Consider the following 14,409-nt stretch of genomic DNA (forward strand, 5'->3'; position numbering starts at 1 on the left):
GTGAGCCCTCCATCTCTGCAAAGCTCACCTCTATGGATCCTGAGTGGGTCCCTCCGAGGGTGTAGGATGCTGTTAAAACAGCCATGCCCTAACCCCTTCCTGTCAGGTGTCAGTCCGCATGGGACCTGGAACATAGATTCAGTGACGCCCCCAAGTAGAAGGGAGCTTGGAAGGGACATCTCCCCACTTTCCTGTACAGTCGTCAGCATTGAACTTGGAGCACCAGGGCCTGCGAGCTTTTCCCACAATTCTCTCCCCTGTGCTCAGGCAACCTTCCAGGTGGTGGCTCTGTCCTCACCCTGGGGAGGACAGGACAGGGCTCCCAAGGTCACCTTGGAAGCCTCGGAGACGAGACTCAAACTGGAGTCTATCAGAATCCAGGTCATGACCCCCTCACAGGGGGATGGGGTGAGCTCCCACCCACCCCTGCCTGCACCCGCAGCCTGGCTTCGCCGTCTCCCCGGCCTTGGCTTGCCCGGCTCCCGTCACTGGCCCTGAGGCCCGGCTCTCGGGGCCCCAGCACAGAAGGGCAGGAGGCCCCTGCAGGCAGCTGGGGCTCCTGGGCCCCACTCATCATTTCTAAACTTTTGCTCCGGCTCTCAGCAGGCACGGTCAGGGTCAGTAGGAAGTGGCCTCGGCTGCCCGGGAGGGAGCTGCAGCCCAGAGAGCTATGGCCAGGCCTGGAGAGGGAGACCTCGACTCCTCATGTGCGGAAAGCCCAGCTGGTTCATCAGGACCTGTGCCCTTTCTTGGATCGTGTCCTTCAGCAGGCCTGCTGGCCGGGCCAGTAGCTGTCCCAGGCCCGTCCATTCTGCCTCCAGGGCAGAAGGGAGGCTGCCGGAGCAGTCTATTGAGAGCACCCAGGTCCCCACACCCGTGCATTATTAGCACAGACACGTCACCTGGGGCCACACTGGGGCCCTTTGCCTCTGGTGCAGAAAATGGTGGCCACTTAGCAAACAGTTGACATAGGGGCACAGAGGACCACAGAAAAACCTAGACTGAAGGAGGTAACTGCCGGCCTCACCCTGGGAGATGGCAGGGGCCTGCTTGGAAATGTTCTTGCTCAAAGTCAGATTTGCTTAGAAGCAGAGGAGCGAAGTGTCCCGGGCACCCACGGGCTTTGCCCACATGTTTGTGCAGGTCAGGCGCCCAGCAGAGCTGCACGAGGGGGTGCAGGAAACTTGAAGATCTGGAAAGGGCCTGGGAAGAGCCGGGTCAGGCCAGGCTGCGGAAGGGGCAGGCTGGTCCATTAGGAGGTGGTGAGGAGGGGGTAACTGGGTGTTTCATCAGAATGGGTGCTGGACCCAGCAGAGGCCGGGCCATGGCGCGGGGACAGCCTCTGGGGGCCTAGTGCGGGGAGGGAAGGAGGGAGGTGGGAGGCGGCAGAGGTGGGTAGGGGGAGGAGGGCGGGGTGGAGGAGGAATGGAGGAAGGTGAAGAAACGGGAGGGAAGGAGAGGGTGGGGAGAGGAGGAGGGCGGGGAGCTGGGCCGGGAGGAGGCGGAGGGAGGGGCCGGAGAGGGAGGAGGGAGGAGGCGGGAAGGGGAGGAGGGGCGTGGAGGAGGGGCCTGCCCGCCGGCCCCGCGCCCTCGCGCGCCGCAGCATCCCCGCGCCGCGGGCCGAGCCGGGCCTCCGCCGCCCTCCGAGCCGGGCCTCCGCTGCCGCCGCCGCCGCCGCCATTCCTGCGCCCGCGCTCCCGGCCGGGCCCCGCCGGCTCTCCGCCGCCAGGACGCGCCGCGCCAGGTAAGGGCCGGCGGGGAGGGAGAGCGGGCCGGGCAGGTGCGCGGGGGCGCGGGACCCTCCGCAGACCCCTCCTGGAGCCCCCGCTCCGGAGCCCCCGCTCCGGAGCCTCCTCCCCGGACTCCTGGACCCTCCCAGAGCCCCTTCCCCGGATCCCCGGACCTCCAGGTCCCCTCCCCTACCGGCTCCCTCCCGGCCCCCTCCCGGCCCCGGCGCGCAGGTGGCTCGCTGCGGCGCGGGGGGCGCGGGGGCGCGGGGCGCTCGGCAGAGGCGGGCCGGGAGGGGGCGGCGCGCTGGGCCAGGCCCGCCGCGCTCCTGTTGCCCGGCCCCGCTCCAGCCCCTCCGGCCTGGCGGGGCCCCGCGGCTTCTATTTCTGTCGCGGAGGCCGGGGCCCCGCGCGCAGGACCGGAGCCGCGCACTCAGACAGGTGGGGCAGGTCGCGCCGCGGCACAGTGCTGCAGGCCCCGGCTTCCTTTAGGGTTTGGCTGCCTGGTTCTAGAAAGAGCCACGGAGAATCACCAGCTTGGGCTCGGGCTGCACCTGTTGCAGGCGGCTCGTGAGCTGCAGGGGGCTGTGTCCACTGGGGTTTTGCCCGTGTAAACATGGAAGGGAGAGTTGGGTCCTCCTCTTCGTTTCTTTAGTTTCCTATTGGGGGTGGGGGTGCGTGGGAGTCTCTAGGTGGGCAGTTCACTGAGGAGGAGGCCTGTTGTCAAGGGCTGGGCCCGGCCTCTGGAGCATGTGCCGCGCGAAGTTGCTCTGCTTTTGTTTTGAAAACCTCCCCTTTTGCTGAGCACATCCAGGCCGTGGGTGGCCAGGTGCCCGCAGGCCAGGCCAGACCTGGGGCCTGTGGCCAAGGGGCCAGCCCTCCTGTTCTGAGTCTATTCAAATCCACTAGGCGCCACCGAGCGGAAGTTTCCTTTCCAGGGAGTGAGGTGACACTGGTGGCCTGTCACCTCATATCTACCCCAGGCCTAGGGCCTGCCTGCTGGCTGCCTGGGCGCCGTTATTTGGGAATGTTTACTGTGTCCCAGAAACAGGCTGCCTCGGCCAGCGCTGGGGCCAGGATTCTAGAAGATAATGCCCCCTATTGTCACTGAAACGGTTGGTGTCTGTGCACATCGTCTGCAAGAATAAAGAAGAATAAAGAGCGCTGCTCTGAGGAACCCCTGGCACCGCGTCCTACCAGGGACGGAACCTTCAGGAACAAGGGGACTGTGAGGGTCTCAGTGGGACGTTTCACACCCGGGAGCCAGAGCTTCAGACTGAAAGTGTCTTTAGCACACCCAGCAGGTACATCAGATCAAGAAATAAGAACTCAGCCCTGGCACGGAGAGGCCACTGTGCCGGGTCCCTCCCTGGCATGCTGTTGCAGGACCTGGAGCTGGTGTAGGGGGGGACTGGCTTCCCGTGATGGGCTTCGCCATCTGTCCATCTGTCTGCCCTCTGAAATGGTGCCGATGAGTTCCTCTGCCCGCCCTCCTGACCAGCACACGCCTCTGGTAGAAAATGCAGCCTTGCAGAGACCTCTCCTTTGTGACTGGGGAACTCTGGTGGCCTTGCTCGGGGCCTGGCAGGCGGCGCGCCTACCCGGGCTGAGCTGTGGTGCAAGGCCATGCCGCACAGCTGTCCCGTGGATCTGGGGCTGGGGAGATGACCTGATGACATCATCACTTGTGACCCTGTCTGTGTGCGTTAGCCGAGGCTGATTCCATCTCGGTCCCGTCTCCGCACCAGGCAGGGATGTGGAGGGCAGTGCTGGGGGGGGTGCGGGTAGGGATGTGTGCTAATGGCCGGCTCTGAGTGGGGGAGGACCCGCCGCTGCTGCCAGCACACAGCAAAATCAATAATTCTTTGCAAAGATCAATGGTTGTCTCGTCGGTCTTCTGTGCTTCTAGAAGGAGCCTGCATCTCCCACAGTCTCCCTTTGGGTTCCTTTTTCGGGGGGGGATGGAGGGGCTGGAAGGGTGGCTGCAGAGCCTCCTCTGCCCTCTTGTCCTGTGTGGTGAGCCTCCGGCCAGAGCACCTAGGGGGGCAGCTGTGACCCGTGTCCCCCCAGGTGTCCCAGTGTCCTGGCTTGGGCCCCTGATGCTGTAGAAGTGAATTCGCCTCCTGATTGTTTCATCATTTACAGCAGCTTTCCTGTTGTGCTAAGAATTTGCTTGGTTGAAAGAACTGGGAAGGTGAGGTGGCCAGCAGTGCGCCTGTGCCCCCAGTCTCCAGCCATCAAGCTCGTCTGTTGACTGTCCAGCTATAGGGGTGGCTGTGGGGGTGAGGCTGGCCGTGTAGAGATGTACAGATGAATCTGTCATTGGCTGACTGTCGAGGGTGGTCCCTGGGAGAACGGCTGTGGTGCTTGCAGGTCCCACCTGGGGGCTGCTGTTTCTCTCTTGACCTTTCCTGTTGCAGAAGGGAGGGGAGAGGTAGGAAGGAGATGGCAGCGAAGGTGACAGAGGCGTGGTGGGAGGTCTTCCCCCCCTCCCCCTGGGCTTGGCAGGTATAGCTCCCACAGCTCAGTCACATCGCTGGGGCCCATGGCCGTCTGGGGACATCTCTGGGTGTCACCCGAGAGCGGGGCTGGTTTAGCAGGCTCCTCTGTGCTGGAGGCTTGGCACAGCTCACGGCTCGCCTGCCGTCTGGAGGCCACTCGGGAAAGCAGAGATTTATTAGGAGGAAATATCTGCTGATTCAGGCAAGTGGAGATGGCCCGGCGAGTGGGCCTCGCCTGGAGCTGGGTGGTGTTATTCGCTATGCCCATTAAGGTGATCCTGGGGATGAGCGAATTGGCTCATCCGTCTTCCGTGGAGTGGCTCGCTTTACTGCCTGCCTGACCCTCCCCCTGCGCAGACATGTACCTGGCAGCCACGCCGGGCCGGCTCCTTGCTGCTGCTCCTGGAGATCACAGCAAGCCGGGTGCTATCCTCCGAGAGCCCCCTCCACCCCCACCCCATGTGAGCCTCCAAGGTCCATGGGGGCATTCGGTGTAAAAGTCTCCGATGCTGCTCGTGAAAGCAGAGACTGACCCCCTCCCGGGGCACTTCTGCACAGCATCCTGGGGGTGCAGGCTTTGCACAGGATGCAGTCAGACCAGCCTCTGACGCGAGAATCACTCCTTTCAAAACTTACGGTCTTTACGAGACAGTTGGCCATTTGTTGAGTGAGCGATGATTGCAAAGGATGCTTGTAGTGCTTAATAGCAGCACTGTGGTTGTGTTAAAACCATCTTTGCCTTTGAGTGACAGGTCCTGGAGTGCCCCTGGAAGGAACAATGCAGTGTTTGGGATCCATTTGGATCAGCGTGGGGAGGAGGCGGTGGGCTGTGGAGGGCAGGACTGTCCGTGCGGGGTGGTTGTCGGCTCTGGGTGAGGGGGTCTGCGGGTGCATTATTCTCTTCTGTCCATTCTGTGTATTTTTGAAGTTCTTCATAATAAAACGTTGATTATCATCTAAGAACCCCATTCCTCCCCAAAACATCCCCTAGGATCCTTCACTTCATGAAACAGTCAGAGGTTGCCTTTGAAAGCAATGCCAACATATTAAGTAAAAACATCGCCACTCAGCGTGGAGTGGGTAGAGCGGTCCATTCACGTGCATGTGTCGGTGCTTCCTGTGGACACGGTCTGGAAGGATGCACACCGTTCATTGACTGGACGGTGCTGGAGAGCCCACTGGGGACGAGCGGGGCAGGCGGTGCTGCAGGCTCCAGGGACGCAGCCCCGAGCAAAAGTGGCTGTGCAGTTAGTGATGGGCGAGAGGGAAGGGCGGGCGTGTGTGTGTGTGTGTGTGTGTGTGTGTAAGTGTGTGCCTGTGTGTGTTGGAGGAGGTGTGTGAGAGTGAGAGTGTCTGAGTGTGTGAGTTGAGATGTGTGTGAGTACGTGTGAGTGCTGGGCAGGCTGTGAGTGTGAGTGAGTGGTGGGAGGGGCGGTGGGGGAGAGGAAGAGGTAGGAGCGTGTGCTCTTTTTCCGCCATACGTACTTTTGTGCAGTTTGTTCTGTTACAACGGAATTCCTTCTGTAATTCGGAAATTAACCTTCAAGAAAGCGGTCTCCGTTAGGTAATACAGCATCCTATTTTAAATGTGCTAAGTTTCTAAATCTAAATTTACGTTTACTTCAAATGGAGTTTGATTTGTAGAAATTCATTTTCCTCCACAACTTAATAATGGGTGAAATGGCTAAACTGAAGCTCTCAGTGGGTCGATGGTCAGTGTTGCTCTGTGTCTGCTCCGTGGGCCGTGAAAGGATGGAGATGATACCCTGCCCTTGGCATCAGGGGGCACAGGGCCCAGACCCTGACAGTTAACAGCAGCCTGTCCTCCCGCAAGTGGCCCGTGAGCTGAGGCCGTATGCGCCAGCCTAGGCCTGGGCCGTGGGGTGGGCGGCTCTCAGCTCAGACCCCCCTGGGCCTGGTTCAGGTGGAGCAGCATGTCCGGGGAACTTGGCCCAGAAACAAGAGCAAAGATGGTCTGGAGCCTTGGCAGGTGGGTTTCTACTGCCGGGGGGTACCCTGCCTCAGGGGCTGTTCCACTCATTTCTGAGATTTGCTTTGTTTTCTCTTTCATGTAGTCGAGGGTATGCTAAGTACCCTTAATCCACGCTAACAAAAAAGCGTGAAAATGGTAAGCCATGAAGTGAAAAGTACAAGTTGACTGGAATTCTAGGATTTTTCCCTATTTTCCTGTCCTATGGCAAGAAATTGGAGTTGCTGTAACAGCGGGCAGAGCACCTGCCCTGGTCTGGCATTGGGTGCTGATGCTGACCTGTGTTTTCCGTGGCTGTGGGAGGGCTCAGCTGGGTGCTGCCCTGAGCCGGGGTGGTTTCTGTGTGGCCGAAAGTCACCTGTGTGGGAACGCGTGTGGCACACAACCCCCTGCTCTACTCGGCTCGGGTGCATGCCTGCATTCCCGTCCTCTGGGAGGCTTTGGGGGTCCCACCGCAGTCGGGCTGTGCTGGCCATTCAGGGAGCTCAGGAGCTCTGTGTCCTTTGTGGGTGACGTCCCAGCACGCAGCCCATCTTTGTTGGGGTGAAGAAGTTAGCTACCTCTCAGACCCTTCACCTCGCAGATTCGTCCACTTCACAGAGTCTGACCGTGTCCCCAGCAAGTGTTTACTGAGCTCCAGTTACAGCCAGAAACCGAGACAGAGGCCCCGCCCACTTGGACCTCATGGTTGAGCAGAGGGAGCCAGAAAGCAAGCAGAAGAGGAAGTAGACCAGCTTCCGTCCCAGGTGGGGCCATGGTGCTGGGAGAAAGACGGCGGGGGCCACGTGCTCCCGGGAGCAAGGGCTGGGGGCCTCCTGGAGCTGGTGGTGTGGAGGAGGTGAGGAGTGACCTGGGGACATCCAGGCACATGTGAACAAGGCCAGAGCAGAGTGGCTGTCGGCAGGGACAGGAGCAACCCCCGGTAGGTTGGGGCGTCTGGCTGGATTGTGGGTTTGTTGTGAGGATGGAGCCAGCAGGACAGTTGGAGCAATAGAGGAGTCCAAGATGACCCCAAGATTCTTGGTTCAGGCACCTGGAAGGATGGAGTCAACATCATCCTGGGATGGGACGGCTGTGGCAGAGGAGCTGTGGGGAATTCGGGAGGAGTGCTGGCTCTCCAGATGGAACCTGTGAGCTCCATCACCGTCCAGGTGGAGGCGGCGAGGGGCCTGCCTGTCAGACAAACAAGACTAGAGTTTGGAGGAGTGGCCTGGGCTGGGGCAGTGACCCTGGCCACTGCCGGCACAGAGCTGATGGGAGTCAGCACGAGGCAGCAAGTGGGTGGGATGGATGGAGGAGAGGAGTGGTCCAAAAGCTGAGTCTAGGGATGAGAGGAGGAGTGGCCAGCGAGGCAGGAGAAAGCCAGGAGTGTCTTGGGGCGTCTGGAGCCACTGCAGAACACGCATGGTGTCGGGGGACTGCCCGGCTGAGGGGTCCAGGGAGGCGAGGACTGAGAACTGACTTTGGAGAATGACCTTAGCAGCATGGAGGTCACTGGTGACTGGACAAGAAGTCTGAGTGGCCAAGAGTCTACCAGGGGCAGAAGGGAGTTTGAGACAGCAGGAGTCCGTAACTTTTTCGACAGTTTTGCTGTGAGTAGAGCTGAGAAGTACAGGAGGAGCTGAGGGGCACGTGAGGTTGAGAGAAGGCTTCTGTTTCAGGTTTCTGTCCTGAAGGGGAGGATGGGGGTGGGGGGGAATGAAGAAAGTGGGGGGACACTTGCCAGAGTCCTCCCCTGGGATGAGGGAGATGGGGCAGACAGGAGGGGTTCCCATGTCAGGCCAGCTGTCCCCGCGCAAGCTTTTGTTGACCTCTAGTGGCCACTGGGCATCTGCTTGGCCCTGGGGTCCACAGACAGAGGATGGGGGCCAGGGCACAGAGAATGGGCGTGGATGCTCCTGGAAGCCGAGCCTCTGGGCACAGAGGTGGGGCGCTCAGGGGTGATGGAGCACTCAGGGGTGATGGAGTGCTCACGGGTGATGGAGTGCTCATGGGGGTGGGCTGCAGGAGGCCTGGAGAGCAGGGTTGGCTAGGCTCCTGGGCAGAGGTGGATGGGGAGGACAGCTGTGTGGGATGGAGAAGGGCACGGGGGGGTGGGATGGGCAGGGGTGGGCACTCAGGGCGTGACCGGTCTGGCCAGAAACCAAGGCTGAAAGTAGGGCCTCATCCTCTGGTTTGTCTTGTTGCCAGCCAGACCGTGAGCGCTTCCCTCCTGATGTTAGCCTGGCATTTCCTACACCCGGGCCCCACCTTAGCGAGGGCCTGGGTTTTATCTGTAACACTGACTTCATTCTACACCTGCCGAACGCTAGATGAACGAGAGAGCACTTCCCAAGGTGTGGTCCATGCCAGTGGCATCGCATCGCTGTCGGAAGTGCAGGATCTCCACTCCACCCTGCGCCCCTGAGTCAGAAGCTCGGTTAGAACAGGCTGCCCGGTGGATGCTGACTTACTGTGTGGCTTAAGAGCCGCTGTACTAAGACACAGCCCTCCGTGGGTGGGTGCACCCTGCGGGGGCCAGGATGGCAGGGCAGGGCCCCGGTCCTCACTCTGGAGGCACATTAGACTCAGGGTCCTTACCCCTCCAAACAGTGTCTCCTAAGTCAATTTTATTGAGGTTTAAATTGCATTCAATAAAAGGTACTTGTTTTAGGTGTTCCTCAGTGAGCTTGGATAAATGCATAGTTATGCAGCTGCCACGGTAATAACGATACAGGCCAGGGGTGGGTAAACCTGGCCTGCAGGTCAGATGCACCACGCCCATCCATCCATTCACCTGGGGTCGTCTGTGGCTCCCTTTGCGCTGGTGCAACCGTGTTGAGCAGTTGCAACAGAGACCATTGGCCCGTGAGCACTCCCCAAATTGTTGTCCCTTTGTCCTCAGCCCCACGCCCAGGTCATCCCTGATCTGCTGAGATTAGATTATTATAGGTGATTTGTTTCTTTAAGAGTTTCAAAACAGAGACGTATGTTACAGACTCTCGGGTCCAGCGTCTGCTCTCACCGTGGTGTTTTTGAGATTCTTGCTTCGCTGTGCATACTGGTCCTTCGTATCCTTTTATCTCTGAATCCTGTTTCATTGCGTGGGTGTACTGTGGTTTGTTGATTCTTTCACCTGCTGGTGAATGTTTGGATTCCTCCTGTTCTGGGTTGTTGTGAGTATCAGGGCTGTGAGCTACAACTGAACACAAGAGGACAGGCAGCCAGTTAAATATGAGCAAACATTTCCCTAGAGAAGATATACAAATGACAGATGAGCACATGAGAAGATGCTCAGCTCGTTAGTCACTGGCAAGCACAGAGCAAAACCACAGTGAGAGACCACTTCCCACCCGCCAGCATGGCTTTTAGGAAAAAAATGGACAATAGTAAGTGTTGGGGATCAGGTGGAGAATTGGAACCCTCACACATTGCTGGTGGGAACGTAAAATGGTGCAGCAATTTTGGAAAACAGTTTAGAGATTCCTCGAAAAAACTAAACATGGAATTACCATATGACCTAGCAATTCAGCTCCTAGATATCTACCCAGAAGAGTTTAAAACAGATATTCAAACAAAAACTTGTACATGAGTGTTCATAGCAGCACTGTTCACGGTAGCTAAAAGATGGAAACAACCCAAATGGCCATCAGTGGATGAATGGATAAACAAATGTGGTCCATCCAGACAGTGGAATATTACTCAGCCATAAAAAAGAGTGAAGCACTGGCACATGTTACAACATGGATGACTCTTGAAAACGTTATGCTAAGTGAAAATAGTCAGATATACAAAGGCACAAATTGTATGATTCCATTTATAAGAAATGTCCAGAACAAGCAAATCCACAGAGACAGAAAACAGATTAGTGGTCGCCAGGGACTGGGGGAGGGGAGTGAGTGCCTAATATGTATGGGGTTTCCTTTGGAGGTGATGAAAATGTTCTGGAACTAGATAGTGGTGATGGGTGCATAACATTGTGAATGTACTCAATGTTGCTGAATTGTACACTTTAAAATGGTTAAAATAATAAATTTTATGTTATGTGTATTTTACCACCATAAGACATGCTGTAAAAAATGCTCTGTGCATTCGTATGCAGATCTTAGTGTGGATGTGTGTTTTCATTTCTCTCTGGTAACTACCTAGGACTGGAATTGTAGGGTTGTGTAGTAAGTGTATATTTAACTTTGTAAGAAACTGGCAAACTGTTTTCCACGTGGTTGTATCATTTTACATCTCCGATGCTAATGTGTGAGAGTACAGTTGTTCCACATCCTTGCCAAAACTTGCTGTCGTCAGTCTTTTTAATTTTAGCTACTCTACTCGGTATGTTGTGGTCCTGCATTATTAAGGTTTTAGTTCAGTATCTTTTCGTGTGCTTATTAGCTATTCGTATATATTCTTTGAAGTGTTCAGATCTTCTGCCAGCTTTTTAATTGGTCTCTTTGTCTTCATATATTTGAGTTCTAAGAGTCCTTTCCATGTTCTGGATTCAAATCCTCTGTCAGATATTTGAACTGCAAGTATTTTCCCTCAGTCTGGCTTACCTTTTTATTTTATTAATGATGTCTTTCAAAGGGCAGATGCTTTTAGTTCTAAGTCCAGTTTTATCAATCGTGTTGAGTAGTTTGTGCTTTTTGTGTCCTACTTAAGAAATCTTTGCCTAACCCATAATCATAAAGATTTTCTTCTGTGTTTTCTTGCAAAAACGTTATAGTTTTAGCTTTTCAGTTTAGATCTATTATCCATCTTGAATTACATGTTAACTGGAAAGAGCTAAAGATTGAGGTCTATTGTTTGCATATGGCTATCCAGTCGTTCCAGCACCATTTGTTAAAGAAACTATCCTTTCTCCATTGAGTTATGTTGGCGTCAGGTTTGGAAAGGAACTGAGTGCCTCTGTGTGGCTGTGTGTCTGGACTTGGTTCTGGTCTGTCGGGTCTTATTCCTCAGCCCCCACACCACGCTGTCTTCCTCACTGTCACATTACATAACTCTTAGAATCGGGTAACGTGAGCCTTCCAGCTGTGCCTCGTGTTGTCTGTTCTGGATCTTACGCATTTCTATATAAATTTAAAATCAGCTTGTCAATTTCCACCAAAAAAGCCTGCTTGGATTTTCACTGGGATTGCTTTAGATCCAGTCAATTGATCCATTGGTCAATGTGGAGAAAATTGGTGTCTTAACAGTACTGAATCTCTCAGCCAGCGAGTGTGGACGCGCTCCATCTGTTCGTCCGCCTCATGTCTCTTAGCAGTGACTTGTGCTCGGTGTACAGGTCTTCTGTGTAGTGTATCAAATCCATTCATAAGTATTTTGAATGTTTATTATAGAGGGATTTTTAAAAATTTTATTTTGCAATTGTTTATTGCTAATGTATAGAAATACAATTGATTTTTTAAATATTGTTTGTCCTGTGACCTTTCTGAATTGTTTAGCTTTTTTTGTAGTCCCTTAAGATTTTGTGTATAGATAATCTGACTGTTATGAGTAGGACCATTGTACTGCTGTCTTTCCAATTGGAAGGCTTTTTATTTCTTTTCTTCTTTTCTTCTATTGTCTAGGATGTTCAGTACAATGTTTAACAGAAGTGGTGAAAGTGGACATTCTTGCCTGTTCTCGATCTTAGGAAGAAAGAACTGAGTGTTTTTCCTGGACTGTGATGTTAGGTGAAGGTGTCACACACGTGGCTTCTAGGAGGCTGAGGACGTTTTCTGGTTTGTAGAGAAGTTTTATCGTGAATGAATGTTGAATTTCGTCAAATGCTTTTTCTGTATGTATTGAGATGACCGTATGGGTTTTTTTTTGTAAATATGGTGAGTTACATTGATTAATTTAAGAATATTAAACGTCCTTGCATTCTTGGCACAAACCCCAGTTGGTCCTGTTTTTATACATTTCTGCGTACAGTTTGCTACAGTTTGGTTAAGGATATTTGTAACTGTATTCATGAGGGATATTGTATTCTTTTCTTGTAACACCTGTCTGGTTTCAGTATCAGGGTAATACTGGCCCCACACAATGATTTGGGAAGCGTTCGCTCTTCGTTTATTATTTTTATGAGTTTGTGTAAGATTGGTGTTGTTTCTTCCTTAAATATTTGGAGAATTTACTAGTGAAGCCATCTGGGGTTTTCTTTATGGGGAACTTTTGATTATGAGTTCAGCTTCTTGATGTAGGGCTGTTAAGATTTTCTGTTTCTTCTTGAGTTGGTCCTGGTGATTAGTGTGTTTCTAGGAATCTGTCCATTTCATCTAAGTTATCAAACTTGTTGGCATAATGTTGTTCATAACATTCCTTTATTATCCTTTTCATGCCAGTAGGATCTGTATGATGTTCCCTCTTTCATTTCTGGGCCTGGGGTCCTTGAAAAAAACAAATCAAAGCAAAGCAAAACCCCAGTGTCTGGCCCCACCCCTAGTTACGTCAGAATCTGTTCGGGTGGGAAGGAAGGCACGGACTGCTGGTTTTGACACCTGCTCAGGTAATTCTGACGTGCAGCCAGGGTTGAGCACCTTCGAGGTAGAGGCAGGAGGGATAATCTTTACGTACTGGTGGTCCAGGCAGCCTTGGCCGTGGTCGGGCCTGTGGGTGAGGGGGTCTTCAGTAAATGCCGACCCTGGCGTGAGGGAGAGATCGGAAGGAGGGCACCGGGCCAGGTGACGAGGCCTGAAACACCAGACCACATGGTTTAGACTCCTTCTCTGCAGGTTGTGTTTGTTTTTAAGGCAGATTTACGGAGGTGTAATTTGCATACAGCAGAATTCTCTCTTTTTAGTGTCCTGTTCCATGAGTTTGATACCTAGTCATGTGACCACCGCCAAATCAAGATGTGGAAAATTTCGTAACTCTATAAATTCCCTTCTGCCCCTTGAGTAGGTCCTTCCCCCGCCCCCAGCAGAATCTGTTTCCCATCCTTAGAGACCATTCCAGAATGTTGTGCAAGTGGAGTCATACGGTTTGCAGCCTTGCGTTCGGTTTCTTTCACTCAGCCTCATTGTGCAAGAGTTTGAGCAGTAGCTGATGCGGTCAGACGCACGTTTGGGGGTGACTGGCACCTCTGATCAATGAGTGGGAGAGGCAGGGGTGGAGACGGGGAGGCCCTGATGGGAAGCGTGACATGGCGAGACTCACAGTGACCTCATGGTAAGTGACATGCCAAATGCCTCTGTGCCGTCTCGTGGAATCCTGACACAGTCCTGTCGCATGGGGACCATTCTTCCCTCTTCTGCAGGTGAGGATGTAGAGAACAGAGAAGATAGGACACTTACTCACGGGGTCGCTCATCCAGGAAGTGGCGAAGTGTGGAGTGGGCCCAGGAGCTGAGACTGGCAACCACAGGGAGGCGCGCTATCCCTATAGAGAATCTGACGCGCTCCAAGGGACGGCCATGGGTCAGGCGTTTTAAGGGCGCGTGCCCTCGGCCATTGCGGTTCAGCATCTAGAACTTTACCCTGAGGAATCATGGATGTAAACAAGCGTTCATTGGAAAAGGTGTCTCCCAGTGTTTATAACAGAAAACCCAGATAGAAGCTGAAAGCCACTGACAGACGGTCAGATGAGGAGTCTCTGAAAATAATAGTGTGAAACGTGACTAATGCAGTGGAAGACCAACATAACACATAAATGCCAAACCCGTCCCTACCGTGGTGCGTACAGCAAGGACCCAGTTCGCCCAGAGAGCACTCGAGACCGTGTCCAGAGTGCTGGTCGTGTGAGTAGTTGGTGACGTCCCTCTTGTTTTCTCTTTGGTGCTGGTCTGCGTGTCTCTGATTTTCTGTAGTAATATTTGTTATGGAGATTGTAAAGTGGAGATCATAAAGGGAGAATACGAGGAAAAAAAATGGAAAACACGACTCTCTATCACACACACACACACACACACACACTCACACAGCCCGTGTGTTCTGAGAGCCCGACACGCTTTCTTTAGACTTGTTATGCCTGCCCGGCTTAAAAGGCACTGGGAGTTCTGCTGTTTGTTGTCCTTTTAAGTGGAAAACATTGTGTGGGAAGCAGGGCTGCGTGTTGGCCTCCCCCACACCAGCGGGGGCAGCGCCAGCCACAGAGGGGAGGGTGGGGTTGCTCTGTGCCAGCACGGGAGGTGGGCCCACACGCCCTCCCTTCCTGCACGTGGCGCTGTGAGAGCTGCTATGACAGTGGCGTGGGGCTGGCCCGGGGCCTGCCTAGGCCTGTCACCCCGTGGGGG

General features: G+C 54.3%; 1 protein-coding gene across 14 annotated transcripts in view; it reads left to right on the forward strand.

The window, feature by feature from the left end:
- Positions 1–1,543: 1,543 nt before the first annotated feature.
- The window catches only part of SEMA4D (semaphorin 4D), a 111,606-nt gene continuing 98,740 nt past the window's right edge, over positions 1,544–14,409 (forward strand). For 2 of the 14 annotated variants that reach the window (XM_070248348.1, XM_023627562.2), the window contains exon 1: positions 1,552–1,744. The gene's annotated coding sequence lies outside the window, so the exon portion shown is untranslated. Of the gene's footprint in view, positions 1,745–6,913; positions 7,141–14,409 lie in introns of those variants that run through there. The other 12 variants (XM_070248352.1, XM_070248342.1, XM_070248353.1 and 9 more) reach the window with 10 other exon arrangements.

Source organism: Equus caballus, chromosome 23 (genome assembly GCF_041296265.1).
Source record: "Equus caballus isolate H_3958 breed thoroughbred chromosome 23, TB-T2T, whole genome shotgun sequence".
Taxonomy (NCBI): domain Eukaryota; kingdom Metazoa; phylum Chordata; class Mammalia; order Perissodactyla; family Equidae; genus Equus; species Equus caballus.